We start from the raw sequence: 24,461 nt of genomic DNA, 5'->3' as shown, positions 1-24,461 counted from the left end.
AGGAAGGTGTTCTCCCGCATTCGGTTGAGCCACAGTGTACGAGTTCTATACCATGAATCTAAATCATGCTCGCCTGCACCTATGAGTGTTTAATTCTGTTGCTGGAAGGAAGCATTCCATTCCCTAGTGCTTGAACAACACAAATTTTACAAAAATTATTTGTTCCTAATTTGAGCTTTTATTTACAGGAACAAGAACCCAAAACTCAAACAATGTAATGTAAGATGGGTTCTCACAAATGTAGTCTGCAAGTTGATCAAGATAATTCATATGCATATTAGGAAATCATAATGGATACATACTAATTAATCCCTTGTTGCTAAAACCCCAATTAGTACTATTTTGTTGTCACTAGGTCATCAAGTTAACGTGGAATAATAAAATAATTGTGACCATTTGCTGGGAAGTGTCATTTCTTTGTGGAGTTATTAGAAAGAATGAGGCCACAACCATTAGAATACTGTTTATATTGCCCAAAGAAGACCTTTTGTCTACGATACAATGACAATAAAATGAGCTCTATGCTACAGAAGGTATTTAGTTGGTTTATGTGTGAATTTCTTAGACAGCACTCCACTGGGCAGCCAAGCATGGCAAGGAGGAAATGGCAGAGACACTCGCCAGAGATGGCATTGATGTCCATGTTAAATCTGTAAGTGACTGAGATGTTAACTGATGTTTGATTGGTCTCTTGGAAATCGTATGCATATTTTCACTCTCCTCCCCACCTCCCGCCTCCGACCCCCACTCCTGTCTTTGTACTTTCACCCCCTGCTGGCATACTTTAAAAAAAGCACCTTTCTTCTATTAAACAGACAGGGGCTTTTTATAGTGATCTTGCTCGACTGTCACTCAGGCCTGTCAAAACTGCCACCTTATCAGGCTATTAAACCAGAGTATGGTGCTACTGTCAGTTTAGTTTAAGAAATTTATTAAAAATACTTTGAAGAGTCTAATGTGGCTCGAATATGCATTGGCAAATGCTGTATGGATGCAATGAATGCATTTCTTTTTGAAAATTAAAACCTATCTGTTTTATGTATACATGACCACATTCAATTTAATGGGTACATTTTAGGCATAAACTGATTACTGATCACTTTGTTAAAGCTATTGAATTTTTGTGGTGGGAAATGTATTGACTGAGATGTTTTATATTGAGGTGCCAACATTATCAGACCGTTCTGTCTTAGAGGAGCTAGAGAAACTTGCATTTTGGATCATATTTAGTTATTATAGATTTGGAATTAAATTACAATTTCAACTAAATTTGGTAACATCAGTCAGGCTGTATTGTCAGATTATACACTTTCTCACCAAAGGAACATCAAGTTTATTTGAGAAAAGAATGAATCCTGACCCTGGATGGGAAAAAACTGAGTTAGATTTTCAGCTTGCTGCTCAGACAAAAACTGCCTAACGATAATTTCCCTTAACTTGAAAGGACTAAAAATCGGGCCGTTTCTGTAATGGGTTGACAATCTGCAAAGTCACTTTTGTGTCTCAGATGGCATTGACAATCTGCACCAAAATGCTCTGAATTGAACCGATTCCGAACATTCAAACTTTTGGGCAGCAGGGTGGCGCAGTGGGTTAGCCCTGCTGCCTCACGGTGCCGAGGTCCCAGGTTCGATCCCGGCTTTGGGTCACTGTCGCGTGGAGTTTGCACATTCTCCCCGTTTTTGCGTGGGTTTCGCCCCCACAACCCAAAGATGCGCAGGTTAGGTGGATTGGCCACACTAAATTGGAAAAGATGAACTGGGTACTCTAAATTTATATTTAAAAAACATTCAAACTTTCAATTTACAGGTGCAGAATAAAGAATGTCAGTTTCATTCCTTTTGTCACATCAATATTTGATTTAGAGATGACTTACTGTAAACGCCAAGCCACAGTTAAGCATAAAGTTAAAATTAAAGTTATTACAAGTGGTCAATCCTGCAATAAATTGCGTGGAGCAAAAATGTTTGGACCTATTAATTGAGGAGATTTATCTCCTTTTTTACACAATCTTAAATTTAATATGAAATTTTAATTTGAGAATTGTGAATATTTTCGCTGACTGATAAACCTCTTCTAAGAAACAAAAAACTTTTAATATAGACATCTTCATGAAATGCAAAAGGCTAATTGTTTGATTGCAATTGCCTGCATTGCGAGTTATTCACCAGGGTGTAGCAATAAAGAAAAATAAGCCACCTTTCCATCAAAATGTATTTATTACTTCAGTTGTCCCTTAATTACCTTAATTTCATCAATAGCATTTTTTTGTCACAGGGCATCACAATGTTCGTCTTTTAAATAAAAGAGAGAATTTTGCCTTTGTCTTGCATTAATTCATATATATATTATGTATTAACTTGCAATGATTACTATATATTACATTTTGAACAAGTGCCCTACAAATAAAGATTATAGCTTTATTGACTTTAACCATATATTTTAGCATATGTCTCATCTTGATTCAAAGTTCACTTGAAATCCTTGAATAATTTTTGTGTGTTGAAAAATGCCAAGAGAATATTACGGTGACTCGATTATTGACAGTCTTTATAAATCCAAGCTATGATGACTAATAAAATGGATATTGTCAAATGTATTAGCAGAGAAAATAAGTCATGTTAGCAACACCAAGAAATATCCACTTTAATTTCACCGAATGAATCATCTTGAAATATTGCAAAACTGCAACTCTAGCCCTGAAAGATTTTTATAAAAAACCCTTGCATTTGCATTTTTTAGCACTCATTTCCCCATAACTGTAGTTATTCTTCAAGGTGAAACCCATTCCTAGGTTTATCTTAGCTACTGCATCCAGGCTTTAATTTCTTTTCTCCAACCTTTTCATTTTCAAATAAATTGAGGCATCCCATTTAAGACATTTTTTTTTCCACAGTGTGCCTGAGGCTTGGTTTGCGTTCAAGTCAAATAAAATTGGAATGCTCCATTGCACCTTTTTCCCACTTTTCCACCTTTTGTATGTGAAGTGGCAGACGTGAATTTAATAGAGGAAGAATGCTGTGATTACTTAATGGTTTCCCAGACAGCAATGGCCTGGAGAATTAAATTTCACATCTGCTTTGATTGTGTTAATCTCTCTCTTCACATCCAGGCTGTTATGATGTGCACATGAGAGATAATGTTTAAACTGACTAAAGCAAAGTAAACCAGACAAGTCTGTTATTGGCTTTATAATTACATAATTAACTTTTTGTCTCTAATCGTTATGGAGGTAATGGTGCTGTTAAAATGGGTTTCTGGTGAGCAGAAACTAAATCAAAAATCAATAATCCATAGAATGCCATTAAGGGCTGTAACAGCGCTTGTTTGATTCACTCAAGTTTTTGTACTGCAAATGAATTTCATTATGGTGCAGAATGTTATCTGGCAAGCTGACTTTCAACTGATAGAAGTGAGCAAGAGCATTGTAATCAGCAGTGTGCAGGAAAATGGACAAATGTTGCCATAAATTACACTCTGCTTGAAATGCAGTTATTGTAGAGCGATTGACCTACTTGAAATTAATTCTATTTTCCATGAACCCTCCTTTATTTCTAATTTACATTACGATCATATAGGTCTGAAAAATGATATCATAAAAAAGATTAATGTACTAATTACTTGTCTTCTTATCTCCCCCTCCCTCAGTTCCAACACCTTTGGACCAACTCGCTCAGCATGTAAGTATGTCACTTATTTCATTGTGACAGGGGTAATGTATTTGCAAACTGTGCTATAAATATTGGAATTCAGGGTAGCTATCTCATATTCAGACACCAGCCTTTTGAGCTATGCTTTTCCAAATGAGTTTAGAATTGACAAAGATTTTCAAAGCCAAATTACCTGTATGTCACTGTGAAATTAGGTTCTTGACCCTGCCTCTGATGTATGCTTATTTTCTACATATTTTCTCCCTCAATTTTATGCATCACTATTCACTGTTGGAACTGGTGACATGTCTATCCTGAAAGGGGGTAAGTAATACTTTAATACACCTGTGAAATGAGTCTGCGTTTGTCATGAATATGCTGAATGCCACCAGCGTCTGCAGTCAAATTGTTATTCCAGTGGCTCAGCGTGACCTGAGCTTTCCTTCAGTAGGGCAACCATGAAGATCCTGCTGTCTTAACACTGCTTCAAATTTTAAAAACAGTGGAAATGTTTCCTTCACTCCTAATTTTAACCCCACTGTACCCGCCTACCCCCATCCCCTCACATTTTTTTCTTTTAATAATGCATGTTTCAAAATGACACATTAACGTCTTTTTAAAAAAAATCAAATTCTTACATGATGTATAATATCAGGAATATCATTATTATTAGATCCATTATAGGTAATACTGTATTATTTTCAAGTTGTCTTGATGTAGAAATTTTAATCTAAGGACTACCTTTTTGCAAATAAAGACAAGAAAATCCTCCCTACTTAAAATCAGCATAAAACAATTTAAGTAAAATAAATTTGAGATGTGTTAAGTACAGTGCGAAGGCAAAGTATAGTGAATAATTACATTAAATAACTGTTCATTGTTTTTATTTATTCATTCACAAGGCCATCATTTATTGGCAATACCTAATTGCCTTTGTGAAGGTTGTTTTAAGCGGCCTACTTGAACTGCTGCAGGACATTGCAACGGTTTTGATGCTACTGTGGGTTCACTTAGCTATTCTAGAGCACAGTGCAGATTTGACTACATTGCTCTGAATCTGAAGTGACATATAGGCCAGACCAGGTACACGCTGCAGCCTTCCTTCCCTAAAGGATGTTTGTGAGCCAATTGAATTTTTAGGCCAATTCTGTAATTTTATGGTCATCATTAGTGACATTAGGGGCTGGATTCACCGATCAGTGACGCCGAAATCGCGTTCGGCGATTGGCCGGAGAATCAATTTTTACGCCAGAATCGGGGGTGGTGCCGTTTTTCCGATCCTCCGCCCTCTCAAAATCAGTGTAATCGAGGAGTATGCCGCACGATGTCGGGACGGCCTCAGGATGTCACCCGAGGCTGTCCCCTGATGCTCCGCTCCCAATGGGCCAAGTCACCGGCAGCGTGGGGCACATGTCCTCTCTCCTTTCGGGGACCTCACGTGGCGGCTCCAGACTGAGTCCAGTGCCGCCACAGTCGATGGGGGAGCGAGCCGTTCCGCTGGCAGGGGGGGCTTCGGGGGGACTGATGGGGTGTGGTCCTGGGGCAGTGAGGGGGGGTGGTTACAGGTGGGAAGTATTTGGCAGGCCAGGTCCAAGCGCGGCCGGCGCCATGTTGTATAGCGCAGCCACTGCACTGTGCCCATGCGCAGCCACAGACCCGCCCATTCTGCATCCGAGTCAGCAGGGGGGCTTTATGTGGCGTGGCTGCTAGCCCCCCCACCAGGTGAAACATCAGTGCAGGAGTGGCGCCGACTTTTTGTTCATAAGACCAAACAAATGGTGTGAACATAGCCGCAGAATCGGAGAATCCAGCCCTAGGTTTTTAGCCTCGAATTTATTTTAGGGAAAACCTATCCATTCGCTTTGGAACTGGAGTGCACTGTTCCCATTCAGGCTCCTGTCTATACACATATGCTGGTTGATGTGTGTTGCAAACATCCCTTCTGCCACACAAACCAATTTACAATCGTCTGTTCTCAAACACAGATGCTGTCTGAACTATTTGTCAAAAAGATTTAACAGTTTAGCTCTAGAGATTAGTAAGCCTTGAAAAAAAATACAAGCAAGCAGTTACAACTCACAGGTATGTAAGAAATAGCATATCATGGTCGAAATTCTCCATTTAGAGACTAAGCGTTGACGTTGGGACTGAATTGCGTGCGATTTGCATTCCCATTGGATGCAGTATTTGGTATTTTTTCCAATTAAGGGGCAATTTAGCATAGCCAATCCACCTACTCTGCACTTTTTTTGGGTTGTGCGGGCGAAACTCACGCAGACATGTGGAGAATGTGCAAACTCCACACGGACAGTGACCCAGAGCCGGGATTCGAACCTGGGACCTCAGCGCCGTGAGGCAGCTGTGCTAACCACTAGGCCACCGTGCTGCCCTAAGAGCTGTTTTTACGCGCTCCACTTACCACACACTCATGCAGCCACCAAGATGGCTCAGAGAAGACCTGCCCCCCAAGGCCATGAATCCAAGGTGGACCACAGCCCCATGCCAGTGAGGAGCAGAGGGATACCCTCTTCCCCGACGTGGGCTGCGGACTTGAACCTGCACTCCTGAACACTGCCTGGCAGGTGGTGGTAGAGGCAGTCACCATTGCGAGTTTCACTGGAGGAAACAACTGGTGATCCAGAGGGTTAGGGGTCACTGATGAGTCCTCTGCCTTGAGGGGGGAAGAGAACCAGGGAAGGTTCCAAAGGCTGTGCTGCAGGTGTCCTCTGGTTGGGGTGAGCTCTCCTGATCCCCAGATTCCTCTGCACTGGGGCAGCACTTCTGAAGAGTGCCAACACTTGGTGGGCTCCTGATTGAACTAGGCCACGGCCATCCCGTCGATGCTACAGCTTGGGTATGAGGATATCGAGGGGTGATCGGGTGGGCTCCCAGACGACCAGAGGCCTTTTGAGTATTTAAAAGACACAGTGAGCAGTCAGCAGTGTGAGCAGCCAGGAACCCCTAAGTAGCACCAAAGGGGTACATTTGAAAGACAGACTGCAGACATGGCAGTCAGAACCAGGCCACCCTGATGGCGAGTGGGACACACCAATCCACAGACCTGGCACCAAGTCACAACCCACTACTGTCCCCGTCCCAGGCAGCCATCCCCCAACAGACCCAACAGTTTTCAATAGTTTTGCAGAGTTCTTTTAGACTCCCGCTCCCCCTCCACAGCCATGGCACCCAGCCCACTTTTTTCAACACTTGTAGTAATTGACGGCCATGAAATATCAGCCTGAGAGGGGTGGAGCATCTTGGAATGGCAGAGCATACTGTGTTCACCCCGCTAATCATATTTTAATGCATGCCAATGCAGGTTTTACATGCTCCCGCTTGTGCGGGGCGCAAACCCCGTTTTCACCGCCAGCGAGGGACTGGAGCATGAGCTGGGCACAGACCTCAATTTTGGCCGGATGCCAGATTCTCCGCCCAATTGCCTTTACAACCCCATATGTTACTTTTATAAAGTGTCAATTTTTAAAGTTTACATTTTTGTAATTTAACATTTTTGATGTTTAATAAAATTCATAAAATTATTTGCCTTTTAAGATTAACTGTTTCAGGAAAAACTACTTGATTCTATATATGTTATACATTATTGTCTCAGCCAAACTTTTTTCGCCCTTAACGATATTTTTCACACCCGCAGACATGTTTAGCACTTGACAGTCTTGTAAGTCTACAAATTAACTTGACACATTGTTCCCCTGAAGTTCCACTACTTTTTTGTGGGTTTTTAGATTTCAGCGAGTTCTTTTACGTGGACGAGATTGCCTTCACTCCTGGAGGCAAGACACCTGGCTCAACTGGAGCAGTAATTCATTTTTAGTGTTTGGGGTGTGATCATCATTCAGATAGGTCTCAGTCTTTGAATGATGGATGGTGAGTAAACTGGAGGCTGATAGGACATAGCCCATGAATCTGTTCTACATCATCAGTTCCTTTGATCACTGGCAGAAGTTCAGAGATGCCTCTGTGCATCTGTCCAAATAAACAAAGTACCAGTTATATCCTCTGGAGCCGCATTCACAAACATAGAACCCACCTCCATTTCACACTCACCTCCTTCACCAAGATGCCTCCAGTATAAAATAAATGCCACAGTTCCTTTATTTGGATGGAACTATTTGAAAAGGCCTAAGATAATGACAGATTCTGTAGATAATAGATGACCCATGAAAGATGATAGCTGTGCTGACAGCAGGGGCTGGTTTCGGCATAGCTGCCATGCAACATTAAGGCCTACAGCTGTCATGACAAGAAACTCAAAAGTTACAGCAATGCTATAGCGATTACATCATTTATCTTTTGAAGCCTGTTCCCTGATTAGTGTCTTGCATTCATTCTACTCACTGTCGGTGCTCAGCTTGAAGTAACTTGTCAGTTCGTTTTCCAAGAATAAATCAAAGGATGTTTGTCTCGTACTCGGGTTGGGTTTAGTATATGTGACAGTTGATTCTGCTTATTGGTCTGTTTAACAAATATTGATCATGTTTTATAAAGAACTTTCTCTATAAATGCCACCCTTTCCTTTGTTTAAAATCTTTGACCTTTCTGTGCTTCATTAAATTTACACATAGCAAAAAAAAAGGTTGAAGAGTCTGGCCTTTATATATTACACAACATACATGACTATGCCTGTCACCAAACTCCAAATTCCTTTTATTGGAATAATGAGGCAACTCTCAAACCCATATATAAAATATACCAGGTATTCAAGTGTCTTTTAAATATAAGATGTACTATTTTATACTAATGAAGAACTATTTCCCTTAAGCATGAAGTCGATTTTTTGTGGAAGCAATGTTAAATCTCCCAAAGCTATTTCAGCAGTAACATAGGGTCTCAGACCATTATCGGTCAATTATTAGGTTTATTTCAGAAACTTAGAAAGTCTATAGGCTCAAGTAAACCTTTCTAACAAATGAAATACATCAAGTTGTACAGGTATGACATTCTGTTTTTATAGACATTTTAATAAAGATGATAAAAATTAGTATTTTTAAGTACAAGAATGCATTAAATTATGGTTATCGGAGTCGTGAATAGGTAGTTCACAGGAACAGTTTGACATTAAAATTCATACCACTGTTGGTTAATGCTTTTTGTCATTATGTCACTAGCGCATTACATGAAGTAGTTGGCGGGTGCGATTTAACGCGCAAAAATCAGCGGCCCATTTTGGGCACGTACAGCAGGAACTGAGAACGACTTTCTAATGGGACTCTGGCATTTTTTTGGCCTCAGTTGCGAACACCCTGCAGAGGCCACACTTATCTAATTTCCTGCACTGACGAGATGAGCCATTTTAAAATTTCAACTAGATATTTTGACCCCTGCCTCGGAATCCCCACTGTGGCCTCTAGACCCCCCCCCCCCCCCCCCCGTCCACTGCCCACTGCCCCAACTTGCATCTGAAGGGGTCCGTGAGCCATTCCTCACCACCCCACCTCTTAAGGGCAGGGCACCTCTGGGCCTGATGCTTGGCATGGGCAACCCGGCACATGGGCACTTTGGCACTCCCAGCCTGGCACCCAGGCAGTGCCCCTGCTAGCCTGGAAGTGCCAACCAGGCACATTATCAGTGCCAGGGTGGCACTACCAGGGTGCCCAGGTGGCAATGCCAAGGTGCCTGGGTGCCATCAGGAGTGCCAGGATACCACTTTGCTCAGAGCCCAATGACCAGGGGCTCCCGATTGATATAGAGACCCCTCCAGGTGCAATTATGCTTATTCCATGATTGTGTGGAACAGTGCTAAACAGCACCATGGCGCGGTCTCCCATGCACGGGCCTAAATTTCATGCGGGGCTCATTTTTTTACATTGAATGTAGGAACCAGCATAAATCAAGTGTCAATGGAGTGCCACCAATTGGGTTAATAGTGAATGGATGGGCAGTCTTCTAATGGCTCTTGGTTCTTCCACTTATTTTCCTCATCCATTATTATGCAGGAAAATACCACATTTGGGGGACTATTCCAGTCACTCAGTCCTTCTGATCATGTGCAGGAATTCTGAGACTGAGACAGATTTGGTTAAATATTTTGCAGGTTGGGCGGCACGGTAGTTAGCACTGCTGCCTATGGCGCTGAGGACCCGGGTTCAATCCGGGCCCCGGGTCAATGTCTATGTGGAGTTTGCACATTTTCCCTGTGTCTGCATGGGTCTTGCACATACAACCCAAAAAATGTGCAGGTCAGGTGGATTGGCCATGCTAAATTGGAAAAAATAATTGGGTACTCTAAAAAAAAATTTTTTTTAAATCTTGCAGGTTTTAATAAAATTGTAAATAAGTGCTTTGAAAATTGCTATCGAATTCCAGGATTCTCACAAATTCTGATACCAAGTGAATTGAGGCTGAGCTGAACCTAAATCTACTCCAGTGTTGTTTGTTTAAATCCTGGTAAATTGCATGAGCTGGTCTTTTGAATGGCGGTTAAGCTATGTAAGTGAAACGCTTTTGGTAGATGTATCTGGGAAGGGGCAAAAACGATCAAGAAAATTTGGGCACATTAATGTTTCAATGCAAAACTAACATAATGGGAATGTGATGAGACATCATTTAAAATAAATGAAGTGGCACAGCAGTGCCACCAAAACCTTTCTGGAAATATTCAGCCATTGTTTTTGGTGTTTTGGTACAGATTATCATGCATCATAAATGCATATTCTGCTGGAGCTTATGAATTGGTGTGTGCAGCATAACATTTATTTCCCTGGCTATTGAGCGACAGGGGTTCAATACCCTCTAATGGAATCTGAATAGTCTGCACATTCACACTTGGAACAGTAATCAAGAGGTGTTGGCTCAGTCTTGCTAAATGGATAACTCCATTAAAGTGGTATCCATTACCTAGCTATTTTAGAATAGTTACACTACATTAATTATTTGGGAGCTCTCCAAACTATTTATTCACAGTTAGATGAGCACTTGCTTTTATTTCATCTTCAAAGACCCTGAGGTTCATAGAATCATAGAATCCCTACAGTGCAGAAGGAGGCCATTTGGCCCATCGAATCTGCACCGACCCTCTGAGGGAACACCCTACCTAGGACCAGTCCCCCACCCTATCCCCGTAGACCCACCAAGGGGCAATTTAGCATGGCCAATCCACCTAACCTGCACATCTTTGGAATGTGGGAGGAAACCAGAGCACCCAAAGGAAGCCCATGCAGACACGGGGAGAATGTGCAAACACCCCACAGCCAGTCACCCGAGGTTGGAACCGAACCTGGGTCCCTGCTGCTTTGAGGCATCAGTGCTAACCACTGTGCCAGCGTGCTGCCTGCCCCATTTCAGATTTGTGTACCGTCTGAAGCAAAAAAAAACAATGCCTGTAACTTTGTCAATAAACTTTCCATTGCGGAATGGTAGTGCATTTCGCCTCATTAGTTAACCAGAGTGCAGGCACATTCATGCCTTCTTGTCACCCTGCTAGACTTCAAAGGACTGAATGTTTGCTTATCATCAAATACAAACACTGAAAAAATAATGCCTTAGAATTAAGTTTTGGAAAATAATTAAATCATGTAGTCTAATTCTGTAGCTTTAACACATGTCAGACTCTAAGTGAATTTTTGTAAACTTGGCTTGTAGACTTGCTTCTGACGGCATGGAACTGCATTAGACTAGTACGACCTAGAACAGTATCAATTGATAAAGTGGCTGGGTGTGTGAGAACTTCCTTCTTTAGGAATGTTATAGATCAGGAGCTATTGCCAGAGACCAATTGAAAATCAATTATGTGACCTGGCATCTGCTCAATTGGCTCAAATGGTTTGTAATGGAGGGGCCTAATTAACAGTTTAGGAGATAAAAAAGCAGGTCAAAACTATATTTATTATAGCAGAGAGAAAACAGATCCAAAAAAGGGGGACTACCTCTACTCAGGATCCGAGAAGTTTGCAAAGTCTGAACAGGGTACAGAAATATGAAGAGACTACGAGGCCAGAATTTTCACGGAGAGAAGCTGTCTGGCTGTGCAAAAATAGCGATGGAGGCCTGGATCTAGAAGTCCTTCTCTGAATCTAACCTCCACCATCTTCGGCGGGGGTGCGGAGAGATTCCAGGTGGATTTTAAGGTGCATATGCTCATGGAGGCAGCTGTGCATGTTAAAGTGAGGTTGCTTCAGTCAGATCTGATTTTGGTTCGTGGGATGTCGAAAACATGGTGTAGGATTTTCCTCCTCCGCAGCGTGTTCCACAGTGATGGAGGGTGGCTCGCCAGTGGCCAGTGGCGGGATCTTCTTGTCCCGCCATTGTCAACAGGGTTTTCCATTGCATGCACCCTTGCCGCGGGGAAACCTGCAGCGTGGGTGGGCCATTGACCAGACCATAAGAACCCATCAGCGTGAATGGCCAGAAAATCTCACCCACGTCATGTGCAATTTAGACCTGGTCGGGGAAGATTTATAGCTGCTGGAACTTTTTGGAGACGAAGGGTAGTTTTTGGAGAGGCATGGTACCCTTTTGGATATGATCCCAGAACACCTTTGGGAGAGGTCAGGTGTCCTTTGAGAAAGGTAAGCTGCGCTTTGAGATTGTTAAAGGTAGACATGAAGGTGCACACTGTCAAGAGAACTGTTAAAAAGCTGTCCAGTTCTCAAGGCATTTAAATGTCCTGCCTTTTAAGTATTAGGGGAAAAAATGTCCATGGTGTTGAAAACAATATCCGTGCTTGCTATTTTATGCTATCTGCTGACATAAGACTGAAGGTTATACTTACAAGATTAGGGCTGCATGATTGATTTCTCATTATCGTTATCACAGTGGGATGCCTGTCAGTTCACAGTTTAAATTATAGCTCCAGGTTCTTCCAAATTCTTTGAAGTTAGACTATGAATACGAATACTTGGCTTTATATGGGATTAAAGGAAGTTAAATGCAGTGAATGGGTTTTTATCAATGAGACTTTTTTTATTTAAATAGCAAATTCATAGGGCGGTATCTGGTGCAGTGGATAGCACTGGGACTGCGGCGCTGAGGACCCGGTTTTGAATCCCGGCCCTGGGTCACTGTCCGTGTGGAGTTTGCACATTCTCCCCATGTCTGCGTGGGTTTCAGCCTCACAACCCAAAGATGTGCAGGTTAGGTGGAATGGCCACGCTAAATTGTCCCTTAATTGGAAAAAAAAATAATTGGGTACTCTTTTTAAAAAAAAATGTTAAATGGCAAATTCAACAGTAAACACCTAACCTGGAACTTTCCAGCCATTCACACTGGCGAGATCTTCCAGTCCTGCCAATGGCACACCCTGCCATGGGTTTCCTGGTGGTGGAGAATGCCTTCAATGCGAAATCCCGCTGACGGCCAATGGCCTACCTTTGTGGCTTGGTTGTGCAGAAATCCCGGCCATTATTTAATCTCAGCATGGGTCTTCACATAGTGAATATTGAGTGAGTTGACATGGTAGGTGTAAGGACAAAGGGTGGTGAGTGGGAAGTGCCTTGGTTGGCATGAGTTGGCACTGTTAGCATAGGGGCTATAAAGGGGTGAGAGGGTGAGTGGAGGTGCATAAGTGGGCATCGAAGGTATTGGGGGGGCGGTGGATGAGGTGTGAAGTGGAGTGGCTGCTGCATGGGGAGTTTGAGGGCTGGAGGATTGTTTTTTACTTTATTTTTAAAAAAATATTCAACAAAGTGCCCGGAATACTTAGACTGGCCTACAATCCAGCTCCACTCTTTTCAAGATCGCCGCCATGGCTCCCATTTTCACCTACATGGATCCAAACATTCAGGCACAAACTCGGGTTTGTGGAGCTGAGCGTTGTCCCGACTCCACGCTCTCAACTCAGGAACGAAAACTCAGGCTCAAGAGTTCAAGAGAAAGTCAGAGTTGGAGAAGTATATGAGAAGGATCCAGTCTGGATTTTTGCACACTCTGATACCCATAGCTGGAATGGGAAATATAACCTGTTAAGCTCATTACTGTCTTGTTTATTAAGCATATTATGCTTAATCAATCTTTCCACTTTGCTACAATTTGTCACTCTTGCTGTTGAAATATTAATCACACCTGCAGTCTCCACAGTTCTATCTTATTCATCAGGTTTGAAACGAGGGCCGGAATTTTCCAGAACTGCCCGCTACCGGGACCTTCCGGACCCGCCGAAGGTCAATGGAGCTTTGGTTGATCTGCTGCATTGCTCACGGCAAATCCCACCATGGTAGAACCGGAAAATCCCTGCCAAGGAGTTGGGGGACATTTACCATAATTGCCCAGATAATACATGAACACGTACTGTCTCAACCTTAATAGAGTTACAGAAATTATAAGCATACTTATCACCAACAACCCTCACACCAAAATATCTCAATAAGTTACTAAGAATCATATATGCTGAAGAAAGTATATTATGTGAGTGATGTAGGTAGTTAACTCTTGCTGTTTAAATAGATATATCTCTATTTTCTAATATCCTTGTCCAAACCTTTTTTAAGTTGCCCTGGCCATCAATATAAATGCTGAAAACCTTTAACAACAGATCAGGTATATACCAAAAATGATGTAAAAACAATATATTTCCTCACACATCATAAATATGGCATTAGAATAAAGGTACATAAGGTTGAAAAGCTTCCGATAATATTTTTGAAGAGCTTTATTTGCATTTATCCCACATTATGGGTGTGATCTAACGGAAAGGTTTTTAAGTATCATTTGTGGCGGATTTTGCTGTGAATTTCATCTTGGCTCAAGCCGCTCCAGCCCCCCTTCCCGGCGACAAATGGGCGCCGCGCCAACCTGCGCAAGCGCGGGGGACTTCTTCAGTGCGCCGGCCCCGACGCAATATGGTGTGGGGATTCAGGGGCCGGCCACGCAACAAAGTAGGCCCGGGGCGGAGAGGCAGACCCGCCGATTGGTAGGCCCCAATCGCGGGCCAGACCCCATCGGATGCCCCCCCCCCCCCCCCTCCACCGGTGGAGGAGCACTTTTCCTCGTCGCACAGGCAGCCCCCCGACCCTTCACGCACAGTTCCCGCCGGCAGCGACCAGGGGTGAACGGCGCCGGCGGGACTCTGTCGTATCCGCGCGGCCGCTTGGCCCATCCAGGTGGCCCTGCCAATTCCAGCGGCCAGCGCCGCGCCGGCACAAATGGCGGTGATTCTCTGCACCTCGGAGAATCGCACGCCGGCGTCAGGGCATGGTTGTGCCGATTCACCAGCCCAGCGCGGGGCTCGGAGAATCGCCCCCTTAGTCTCCGTTCTCTCGCCAGAGGAGAATTGCACCTGTTTTACGGTCCCCTGAGACCGCAAAGCAGGAAGCAATTCTGTAACCCTTGCCGTATACATTTATGCATGACAAGCAATGCAAGGGATTCCTGGCTATCAGGCAGGCATTTAGGAGCGTGGGGCCTGATAGCGAAGTTTTTAAATTTATTTTAAAAAAACTTAGGGGGTCTCTGTTGAGGGTTCCTTCAGTTACGGGGTCCCAGTGGGGGGGCCCTTCAGAGGGAGGGTTCCAGAGATGGTCTCCATATTCATAGGGTTCCTGGGGGGGTGTCTCTCTATCAAGGAGGTCCCTGAGTGTGGTCTCCCTATTAAGGGGGTCCCTGGGGGTGTGTGGGGGAGTCTGGTCGAGGAGGGGTGGGCAGCTAGTGCATTGTGGGGGGGAAGGGTGGCCCTCGGATGGATCTGGTGGCAACTCCCCTCTCTAACTCTGACTTTCTCTTGAGACTGAGTTTTCGCTCCTGAGTTGAGAGAGCAGAGTCGGGACAACGCTCAGCTCCACAAACCCGAGTTTGTGCCTGAACGTTTGGGTCCATGGGGTGCAAGTGAAAATGAGCCATGCTGGTAGAAACCACAAGTAATCCGTGCCCATGTGATTCCCGGTCAAGGAGGGCAGAGAATCATGGAGGACCGGAGACTCTGGTGCCGGACCCACTAAATGAATGTGAATGGTTCATTAAGACCTATTTGCATTCATTTACATCCTCCCTCTGGTGCGCAGTCATGGACCTCCATTCCGGCGACAGTGGGGGGGTCGGAGCATTGCGTCCAGATCAGCAACTGCTGATGCCCGGCACCAATCCCAATTTTATGATTTGCCGCTGCATCGTGGACCTTGACACCAGCGTTGGCAAACAGAGAATCCAGCCTTTAGTCACTTTTTTGGGCTCTGGCTTGTTTCTCACCAGGGTATCTCCCACTTAGAATTATTTTCATCACTGGAGAGCTGAATTCACTGGCCAGGCCGGCTCCTCTGAGATCAGGCCACCATTTTGAAATGGTACCCTGATCTCTAAGTGGCCTTGAGGGTCCCCCACATAGCCCCACCTATGGGCATTACCTACACCCTCCAGCAAGTAATGACACCCTGCTAGTGGGTCGCTGAGGGTTCCCCATTTTCAGGCCTACTTGTGCCCCCTTTTGGGCCCCCCTTCCAGGATCCCCACCGTTCACCCTCAACCTTCAAGCGATCCTTTCTTGCTTGCCCTGCAACCCCCCCCCTCCATTCCTTCATACCTCCATCCACCCTCCTTTCCTGTGCATGGCCCCCTCAAGCTCTGACCCTTCGCTGTCCCACCTTGGCACCCTGGCACTGCCACCCTGGCAGTGCTCTTGCTGACTTTGCAGTGCCATCCAGGGTGCCGTTGCACCTGATCCATGTTTGTTTGGACAAGTACTGAATGGCGTCCAGCTAAGGTCTTCCTGCGAAGGGCAGTAGATGCCGGGAGCGCGATAGATCCTGGGTCAGCACACGTAAGCAGGTTTTAAACCTACTTAAGAATGCGGCGCTTGGTCCCGCCAATTGTAGGCGGGATTCTGGCTGCTGGCTGTCAGGAAGCACATGTTAGGCCTCTCCCGGCCGTGTTGTGCTCCCATTCGGGTGCAACACGATCGGTAGATTGCGCCCTATATGTGTCCAGGGTTGTTTGGGGGAAATCGTGTGCGAAATACTGACACTGCTTAGTCATAGGACGGAATTCTCCCAGAACCTGTCAGCATGCATGGCAGGGAATATGATGGGATACCAGAAATCAGTTTAATGCCGGCATGAGTTTACCATGGGATCTTAGGCTGATGCCTGCCCTGGCAGGTCGGAAAACCTACCAGAGACCGGCATGAACCTCGTTAATGGGATGCACATGAAAATCCAATCCTCTCCATGACTGGTTCTCTGCGATGTCGGTGGGAAAACATGCTGGTGCGAAACACGTTTGGAACACCATGGCATGCAGATGTTGGGACTGACATGAGCAAGGCCTGGAGCTGCCTCCGGAGTTCCGGATGGAAATAACCCACAACTCTGGATCATGGCACACGACAGCAGTGGGTCGGAAACCATCTGCAGGCGGTCCTTCCAGATTCAATGTCCTTGAAGGGGTTCCATCATCCAGCCTTAGAATGTTCCTAAAGATCCATATTCTTTCTCAAGCGGTCCATCTTCTGGCCTCAGACCAGAATCCAAGGTGCTTCCCGAGATCCATCTTCATTTTTAGAATGTCCTCTTCTTTCTTCATCAGTGGGTCAGTTTGGTGCTTTATCAATATGGCGTCTGCATAGGATGGCAGACTACACACTAGCAGGCCTGCCCTGCCAAGAAATATGGTGCTAATCACCCAGCAGCATAATTGATGTGGTTTGGGCTGGATGATTTGGCATGTTTTCTTGCTGACCTCTGTAGTGGGGAAACTCCAGTTTTCCGCTCCGCCATGGGACTTAGACCCACAATGAGAGAATGTTTAATCATACAAATTCGAATTTTCAGAATCTGAAGTCTGTTTCTCAAATCCAGTGGCAGCACCTGCAAAATGACACATACTGCTAGACCACCCATGATGGAACAGGTGGTACCGTTTCTGTCTCTGGGTCAGGCAGCCCAATGAGTTGGTTTCTCCAGTCCCCCAGTCCCGTGTTTCTCGGCAGCGTGGCATTCCCTGGTGGCGGGATTCTCTACTTCCACTGCTTGTCAATGGGATTTCCCATTGAAGCGACACCATGCCACCAGGAAACCTGCAGGCAGGTGGTGCCCTGCCAGTGGTAACAGAGAATCCCGAAGTTGGATAATTCTGGGCCAGAGCTCCAGCTGTAAAGTCCAGATTGACATCCAACAGGTGCAGTTCCGAAGAAGAATCATATTGAACTTTAAACATTGGGTGTGATGCTCCCACCATTCGCACCCGGCTCCATGATGGGTGAATCGTGGGAGATTCCCAAATCAGGGGCGGCATTCTCCCCTATCCGGCATGACGGAGGGTGCCGGCGTAGGGGAGTAGCGCCAACCACTCGGGGGTCGGGCCACCCCAAAGGTGGGGAATTCTCCCCAACTTTGGGGGCCAGCCCCGCGCCGGAGCGGTTTGCACCAGAAGACTGGCGCAAAAACCGGCGCCCCCGGCAGCGGGGCTGGCCGAAAGGCTTTCGCCGGTCGGCGCATGCGCGATGTGGGGTTCTCTTCCGCTTCCGCCATGGCGAAGGCCGTGGCGGCCACAGAGGGAAAAAGTGCACCCAGGGCACTGGCCCGGAGTCTGAGCAGGGGGCCCCGATCGCGGACCAGGCAACCGTGGGGGCACCCCCCGGTGTTCGATCACCCCCCTCCCCCCCCCAGGACCCCGGGGCCCGCTCGCGCCGCTGATCCCGCCGTTCCAGAGGTGGTTCAAACCTCGGCGGCGGGACAGGCCTCCCAGCTGCGGGACTTCGGCCCATTCGGGCCGGAGAATCACCGCAGGGGCCTCTCCGATCGGAGTGGCGAGATTCCCGCCACCGCCACTTCCCGGGTGGCGGAGAATCTCTGCCATGGCGGGGTTGGGATTTTCGGCGGCCCGAGGCGATTCTCCGACCCTGCTGGGGGTCGGAGAATTTCGCCCCAGGATTCTCGCGAAACTTCACACAAGTCACTTGACCTGCAATGCCTGGTGTGATTTGGATCACACATTCGCTGGCCGTTATCTACATAATGATATTTAAATAAGCTCTTAGGCTCATTTAAATATCTCGCCACAGTATTGACCTGACTCCCGAGAGACAACAGCAGTGCCTGTGAGGCCTCAATCAAGTACAAGTTTCCACAATCGTGGACCAGGTGTGATGGAAAACTTTCAAAGTGTGGCCCTGAAGGGGAGAAACTCCCCAAGGCCCAAAAAAACAACAAAGTATTGTTGAATGGCGGTGTCAGTCTTGGCACTGCACCTGTTACACAACACTCCGCCAAACACACCCGATACTAGACTTTGAAACGTTTCCAGTGATTCGCGCCCACAAACGTTCTTTCGCCACAAGTGCTGCCAAACCTGTTAAATTGTTCCAGTATTTTCTGTTTTTATTTGACATCCAGCAGGATATTCTCATCCAGTGGGTGTGGGCCTCCTCATCACATGAGTTGTGGGAGTCAATGAATCACTCTCACTTATTGGACTAACCAAAACATGGTTACCATCATAGAATAAATGTTCATCTCACAGCCTGTCAAACTGCAAATTCTTCCACGACTGCAAGGAAAGTGTGAAAAGATGCTAAAGCAACAACCTCCCATGATGTAATGCACCCAAAGGAATTTGATTGAATATGTCTGAGCTTTGATAAACATCTATTTGTCAAGAACTGTTATGCTAATCAGGATTTCTGTGAACTTTAACTGTAACTATCCAAAGCTAAAATGGTAGCTCGCTGAATTATTGTGCTGTCTTATCTTGGAGGCAGGGAAGGAAGAGAGCTGAGTGGGTATTTGTTTTAAGGTGGAAGAATGTATTTTTTTGAAGGTCTTGCAGAATTTAGTGGCAGCATTTTTTGTCTCCTTTTTCTGGATGCAGGCAGCCAAATTGACAGGCCAGCTGGCTGGCTGTTGGGCAGGTAATCTTTCAACACTGAACCTCAGCTGGGAAGTGGAGAGGAGCCAGGCAAGATCAGGGTGGCCATGAGTGCAAGGGTCAGAGAAAGATCAGGGGCGGGATTCTCCCCTTCCCGGAAGGGTGGGGAGTCCCGGCGGGATGGAGTGGCGTGAACTACTCCGGCGTCGGGCCACCCCAAAGGTGCGGATGTCTTCGCACCTTTAGGGGTCAAGCCCTAACATTGAGGGGCTAGGCCCATGCCGGAGTGGTTGGCGCTCCGCCGGCTGGCGGGAATGGCCTTTGGCACCAGGCCAGCAGGAGCCGAAGGGATTTCGCCGGCCGGCCGTAGTCCGCGCATGCACCGGAGCGTCAGCGGCTGCTGACGTCATCCCTCTGCATGCGCAGGGGAGGGGGTCACTTCCGCCTCCGCCATCGTGAAGACTATGGTGAAGGCGGAAAGAAAAGAGTGCCCCCACGGCACAGGCCCGCACGCTGACGGGTGGGCCCCGATCGCAGGCCAGGCCACTGTGGGGGCACCCCCCGGGGCCAGATCGCCCCGCGTCACCCCCAGGACTCCGGAGCCCGCCCGCGCCGCCTGGTCCCGCCGGTAAGGTAGGTTGTTTCATTCACGTTGGCAGGACCGGCATGACAGCTGTGGGACTTCGGCCCATCGCGGGCTGGAGAATCGCCGGGGGTGCCCGCCGGCAGGCGCAGCGCGATTCCCGCCCCCGCCGAATCTCTGGTGCCAGAGACTTTGTGAGGCGGCAGGGGCGGGATTCATTCGGCCCCTGGCGATTCTCCGACCTGGCAGGGGGTCGGAGAATCCCGCCCCAGAATTCAGAACCAAGGGAGATGGGGAGGGATGGTGGCAGGGGGGGAACGGGGAGTAAGATCAAAGCCCGGCACAAGGGACAATCGGGGAGATTGGAGTCAGGGAGCAGAGATCAGAGCCTGGAGTGGAAGATCAGCATAGAGGGAGGCAGGAGGGGCAAGGATGACAAGAATGGAATCCAGTGCTAGAAATGATCAGGAAGGCTTGAGCAGAAGGTAATGCAGGTTACGGAGCCAGGTGACATTGGAGAGGCTGAATTTGGGTGGTGATCGGAGACCAGACTCAGATTGCAGATCTCAGAGAGGAAATTGCAAGGGTTTGTTTCAGGCTTCCAATTATAAGGGTTTGGTGAAGCAGGTATACTGTGTCGGGCAGGTAAGTTGGAAGAGATTTACTCCTGAATCCAGCAATCCTAGGCCCGTTTTATCCTTTAGCCGTCCTCCTGCCAGCTGATTAGTTGTCTACCCACTGTTATTCTATCTCCATGGACAGGTTGGAACTCGGGTGGGCTTCGAATTCAGATGTGTTACATTTCAATCAGCCGACCCAAACCTGCTTATTTTTGGACTTTAAAATTCCTCACACGCGTCACCCCACCAACATCACAGCCATTAATTCAGCAATTCAGCCTCAACATAAAAATAATTTATTGGAAAAAATGGTGCATATTTTCACCAAAAATTCATTTGACTTTTAATGTGGCAGTGAAACAACCAGATTTGATGTGCTAAGCATTTGCGAAGAATTTGATGCTTGCAGCAGGATTTTGTATTTAAGATTTATGCTTGAATTAGCTATTTAATATATTTGGAGTGAATGGAACATGATTTAATACACTAGGATTCTGTACATAATTTTGAATCATCCTTCGATTGAGTATCTGTCGTTAATAAAACAGTTGTACTTGATCTAATTGTTTGCTAAGGATTTTTCTCAGCATCCTCAAAGATTTTATTCCTTAGAATTGTATGTTTAATTAGAAACACAGCACTGAGCATTGTATAGATTTGTTCTGGTAGCTGGCCTTGAATGTATTTGGAATTTACATTTCTTCCTCATTTTTTGGTCAACCTTGATCCATTCCCTTTACCAAAGGTCCTGATTGGCTCAGTCTTACGTCTTGAATGATGCAATGTTTTTGAAATGCACAAGTAGATAATAATTTAATGTCCCCTTGCTTGTTGAAAATCAGTAAAAAGAGATAACAATTTCTGCATTATTTATAGTACATAATCTAAAATATATACTATCCCAATTGTAGTTTAAATAGTAGCAGCATAAGGTTTTTGATACAGTGCTTTTGTCTATACATATTACAGTTGTACTTCTGTAAATCAACTAATTGCACAGTTTTCATTTAATGCTTTACAATTTGCTGTCTTCTGTTCAAATCCTAGGACCATATGCCATTGCACATAGCAGCCCTTCATGGCCACCGATACATCATTCGGCTGCTGATCAACACATACAGTAAGTGACTGGCAACTCTTTTAATACCCTTGTTTCTTTATGAAACACTTTCCTCCCAGACCAGTGAGGTCTGCCATTTCCATAATCTCAATTTAACACATATTTGAAGTGCTAAACAGGGACTGTCTAGGCTTGAAAGTAGTAAAGTATAACAAAATTGCATTGACAGAAAAACAAAACATCTCTGCTGCCCTTATTAGCAGAGATGCTTAAAATGAAAGTGAGCGAGACCAAGGATTTGACGTGGAAGCAGGGGATAAATTGAAAACCAGTTAAAACTAGCTGAGAAACATCAACATGGCAAGCTAACAAAGACAGGGACCCCGAGGGGGAAAAAGGGACAGAAAGAGCAAGCAGTTTGAGCATCATCAGATAATTGCTTATACTACAGCTAAATATTTGTGATTGAATGTTTTCCTAATTTGTTTCACAAATTTTAGTGGTGCACTTTAGATTGGCTGAGATAGGCTAATACAGCATAGATGACTGTTCATTAAGATGTTGATTCACTCAGTCTCTTGAAGCATAGCAGCTTTTTCGAGGATGTAGCCTTCCCTTTAAGCAGAACTAATTTCTCCTTAATTAGCCAGACCTTGCTATTGTTATTTACAGCTCCGCTGTGCACCAGACTAAAAGTTTTCTTCTGCCAAGTTTTCAATGCCCCGAAAGTTCAAGAGGGAGCAAGCAGAAAAGGTCATGCAGAATAAACCACAGTAGGCTAGTTGTATAAATGAAATGGCCACTATAAAAACACAGGTTCAAGGTCAACTGGAAGTCAGGAGTCTCACAGATGGTAAAGTGAAAAAAAGTGAAAGGGGGAGAAAAACAATCCTTGTCTTGTCACATAAAAATTCTGTGAAATATCTGGTGTGAACACCCATCGGCTTCCACCAATTTTGTACAGAGTCTGTTTGCCTTTGGGCGGAGATTACTAGGTCTTTCCTTATGCATCCTCCCATTGAGATTGCAGTCGGCCCCAAGGGAGGAGAAACCACCCAGATTTTTTTTGCAGTTAGTGTTTTATTTACGTCATCGACACCGCAGAGAAACCTGAAGCTGATGTTGCTGCCACAAGTTTTGAAGGAAAATAAGACTGAACTTTAACCTCTAAAATATAATCAGCATCAACCACTTTTTCAGAGCCACTGGGCTCAGCTCGTGCTGGCAAAATTTCAGGAAACAAATTTGCACATCTTTTTTTTTACAATGCAGGCGTCAAAGTGATCTTTATCTGCATTTTACATTCAGCATATTTCCCCAGGGACCATCACAAAGCCTGTTCACAAATTGTGTTACTGCTGTTAGTTGTAATAATGGTTGTGAAATCCATGATAATAAAATACAAGACATATGTAGCTGTGTTTTTTTTTAGAAAAAAGGAATATTGAGGGGTAAAAAAAAGACAAAAAAATTGAACTGCCCTAACCCTGCCCTAACCAAAAATCAGTCAGCTGAAACTGGAACAATCTGGCATGTGGGTACAGATTTGCAAGGTTTCCATTTCTGCGGCCCCGTGGCTACTGGGTATTTTGGTTCACCCATCCTCGGAACCAATCTGAATGCTTCAGCATTCGCATCACAACAGATAGCAGTAACTTTATATCCACTCGCATAAGTGTAAAAGAAGAATTGTGTGATGTCACGTGAGAGCATCATTATACAGCAGATATAATAAAATGCACACTCTAGTATTTAGCCAGGGCCTCATTTACTTTGCACCATGGTTAACCTGCATAAACAGTGCACATTAGTGAATAACTACAGCTCAGAGGGATAATCCAATATTCTAAATGTATTTTTCTGTAGCACAGATGAAAATATCACATTGGAGCTTGACCATTCTAAAATGCTAAAATAATAATAGAAAACTGAATCTTATTTGAGTAACTGTTACTTAATATTACTATCTGATATTTTGATGCCCTTACATTCATCTGACCTGCTGTTCATATTGCATATTTAACCACGGCTCCTACTGCTTATTAATCTGCCATCCATTTCTTGAATAAATACGTAAGTAGTAATAATTACAGAAATCTTCAAATCTTACCCACTCTTTTTATTTGTCCAACAGGCATCATAAAAGATAGGCCCTGAGAAGTGCAGTATTTCTCAAATTAAAAATACAAAGCATTATCGTTGGTAAAGCTATGGGCGCTGCTTCAGCTTTATGTGACATGCAGAAATGCTGACCTCGTGTACATGAAATAAGTCTGGGAATTGGCAGCAGTAATGGAGATGGAACATCACTGTGCTTTCAAGAGTGTGAAAGGCCATGGTTAATGAGAGCTACTGATGGCCATTTACATGAGCAAAAGAACAATTGAAGCACATCACATTTTTCTCCTACATTATATGCAAGACTTTAAATAGACTTGAGCTAAAGACATTTCTGCCTTGCCCTGTCTTCAAGCCATGTGAAGGTCCAAGGGCAGCCCGATCTCTGAGGAGCCAGTCTGGTCAGTGGACTCAGCTCACCAGTGATGAAAATAATTCTAAGTGCGGACTCGCATGCGAGGAACTCGCAAGGACCCAAAACATTAAGTGCCATTAGATGGCGGTCCGGAGCTCGCCAATGCGGCTGTCATAGAGCCCACAGGAAACCTCACTCGCTACGGCGCTTAAGAACTTGTCCCGTTGAATCGCAGTGAATTACCACCTTAAAATCACTACTGTTGTGTATATTTAATATTCACTTTTTCTTTCTTGACTGCAAGTTTCACCTTTTTTTGAAAGGTGCC

General features: G+C 45.1%; 1 long non-coding RNA gene across 11 annotated transcripts in view; it reads left to right on the top strand.

Annotated features, from left to right (window-relative positions):
* LOC119971332 overlaps positions 1-24,139 on the top strand; it is a 508,049-nt gene extending 483,910 nt beyond the window's left edge. For all 11 annotated transcript variants that reach the window (XR_005461812.1, XR_005461813.1, XR_005461817.1 and 8 more), the window contains 5 exons: positions 566-652; positions 3,649-3,680; positions 3,972-3,974; positions 21,648-21,720; positions 23,795-24,139. This is a non-coding gene — a long non-coding RNA (uncharacterized LOC119971332). The remainder of the gene's footprint in view (positions 1-565; positions 653-3,648; positions 3,681-3,971; positions 3,975-21,647; positions 21,721-23,794) is intronic.
* The last annotated feature ends 322 nt before the right edge of the window (positions 24,140-24,461 follow it).

This window comes from Scyliorhinus canicula, chromosome 9 (genome assembly GCF_902713615.1).
Source record: "Scyliorhinus canicula chromosome 9, sScyCan1.1, whole genome shotgun sequence".
NCBI classification, from domain to species: domain Eukaryota; kingdom Metazoa; phylum Chordata; class Chondrichthyes; order Carcharhiniformes; family Scyliorhinidae; genus Scyliorhinus; species Scyliorhinus canicula.
Note: the sequence above shows the minus strand (reverse complement) of the source record. Positions and strands in the feature narration are given on the sequence as shown.